Genomic DNA, 2982 nt, shown 5'->3' with positions numbered 1-2982 from the left:
AAAACATATACATACATACATACATAAAATACATGCATCCATACATAAACCATAGCATAACCCCCAATTAAATGCATACTCATAATATATAAAATACATGCATCCATGCACCCGTACATAAATTATAGCATAACCCCCAATTAAATGCATACTCATAACTCCCAAATAATTTTATTTTAAAAGTCATAAACGTGCAAGTCATAAACCCCAATTAAATGCATACTCATAACTCCCAAATTATTTTATTTTAAAAATCATAACGTGGTATAAATGGTTTTTATTTTATGGTAATCATAATATTTAAATATAACAGTTATAATAATAACAATAAATTAAAACTCAAAACAAATGCACTTTTAATTATGTACTAAATGTTGTTTAAACTTTTGTAACCTCCCATCATCAAATTCGGTTATGGTAATAGCAAAAGGAAGGAAAGACCATTGAAATTCACTCATTTGACTGTTACCGAATCCAAAGAGCCTGCTTTTTTTATTTATCATAATAGCCCTTACTTACAACCTATATAAATTCACTCATTTGATGATTTAGATTTACACTCACCTCTTATAACCCTAACATCCTATACTCACCCCATAGCTTTACTATGATATTATTTGGATGATACAAGCTCGCCAGTGAAACCATTATCCCTTCAGAAGAGATAACAACAAAGGGGGGTGAAGACGATTGAAGTTGTGATGAGGAAGTACTGAGCTTTACTCGGATTATACTTTATAGTGATGTGATTGTTAGACTGACGACTATATGCGGATTGAGGATACGATTGATACAAGAAAATGTGGAGAATTCAGATTGAGGCTAAAGTTTGAGGTCTAATTGGGGGGGGGGGGGGGGGATGAATTTNGGGGGGGGGGGGGTTAATGAACTTTTTTTTTCTATTTTATTTTGTTATAATGGATTTTATTTTGTTATAATGGATTAACAAAAATAAAGATAATTAATATAAACTGGAATAATATGACACACTTAACATAAAAGTAAAGAACAAATTTGAATTTTTGTCTTTTGGGTAAATTTTTTTATATAATAAGTATATTATAACCTCCCTAATGTTAAAACTATATTCTAAATTTGCACATAAAACTACGAATAGTTATTAAATGCTATTCATTATCTTAAATTATAAAGTAAATAGAATTATGTCTTTTAAGATAAAAAACTTGTATCTTTTGGGTATTCCATGATTTGTCAATATTCACAAAATAACCCTTAACTTTTTCACAAACAACCATGGATCTTTATAATTTTCACAAAGACCATTGAAGTTTCATAAATTTATAGAAAAATACAGAAACTTCATATTTTTTTTACAAATAAACCCCTATATAGTTCAAAACTTAAATCTTAAGAAGATTGAAAGAAATATATGATCTAAATTGTAAGAAAATTATAAATAAGTCCTCAAATGTTGTTATAATTACATTCAAAATAAAACTCTTCTATTAATTAAATAATGAATTGTGTAAAGTATTAGATCATAAAACAAATATGTCCACGTGTCCACGTGCAATGCACGTACACTATACTAGTACTATTATAAAAGTGGGTTGCCATGTTAAAAAATTTCTACCAAAATGCGCGCAAACACATCCACTCATACATACATGCTCAATTTTTTTATAACCTAATTATTTCTTGCTCATCCATGTATACATACATACAGACATACATGTTCAATTTTTCATAATCTTCCAATTGTTTGTGTAGGGGTAAAATTTGATTTCCCAAAATAGGGGCTTCGTTTGTATTGATAAAAATAGCTTATTACAAACAAATGAATCAAAATTATAACAGAAGTGGAGGGAATGCCCTCCTTGTTTAACTTGGGGACTTTGGTTGCGATAGGACGTCTCGCTCAGTTCTCGCATTGAACTTACTTCCCTTGGACGATTCGATCGCAGTTACAGGAGAGCTTCAGTACGCAGTGGAAGCTCATGTTGGTCGAGTTCGGGTCCCCGAGCTCTCTGGTGGTCAAGGCTGAAAGCTAGAAGGAGATGCTACGGTGCAAGAATAATGCAGTGATCAGTTCCTTAGCTCGATCGGGAATAGAGAGCTGGTGGTCCAATTAGCTGACTGAATTAATCAATAAACTGTAAAGACACGAACCTTGAACCTCTTTCCTGTAGCCAAGAGATGCTCTTAAGTAGAGGAGAGATGGCGTGGTCGCTCCCTTGGATCATTGGATGTGACCATGTACTGTTGAGAGATGCCATACTTCTCACTTGTACTGTAAGCGGCTGCTTGATGAGCTTGGAGTATTGTGCTCCTTCCCCTCATGTCGCGGGACATGGGAAGGCCCATCCCTGTACATGATATTATGGCTGCCAGATACTTCGACGAGTTTAGCGAGCTTGTTGATTGCCCGGCTGGTTGCTTGAACCCGTAGGCGAATCCCAGTGATTTGGATGAGCTTGACTCGTGCAAGCAAGTCTGGCATGCAGGCGAGGCGTGGATTTGACTGGTCATTCGTACTGTGAGCGGCTACTTGATGGGTTTGGAGTACTATGCTCCTTCCCCTCACATCGCGAGAAGTGGAAAGACCCATCGCTGTATGTGATATTGCGGTTACCCAGCACCCAAGTGAGTCTGGCGAGTTCGTCGATTGCTTGGCCATACGGGTTGGTCTAACTCATGAGTAGACTTGACCCGTGTAGGCGAGTCGAGTGTGCCAGTGAGTTTTAGGTCGCCTAGCAGGTTGTCTGGACGTGCAGGCGAATTCATCAACCGCGTGGTCTTGACTTATATTGGCGAATCGAGCACACGGACGAGCTTCCCTCGTGCTGGCGAACTCAACTTTTGAGTAGATTTGACTTGTGCATGCGAGTTAAATAAGTAGGCGGAATTCAGGCCTTTCTGCGGTTAAAGCAGTTTTCACCGCCTACAGTTTGCCATTAAATTTTTATTTAACCACCCATTCATAACACTCCTCCACTATCTCATGGTACACTAAATATAAAT

Source organism: Asparagus officinalis, chromosome 9 (genome assembly GCF_001876935.1).
Source record: "Asparagus officinalis chromosome 9, Aspof.V1, whole genome shotgun sequence".
In the NCBI taxonomy this organism is placed as follows: Eukaryota; Viridiplantae; Streptophyta; class Magnoliopsida; order Asparagales; family Asparagaceae; genus Asparagus; species Asparagus officinalis.
The sequence above is the reverse complement of the archived record's forward strand: the minus strand, read 5'-3'. Positions refer to the sequence as shown.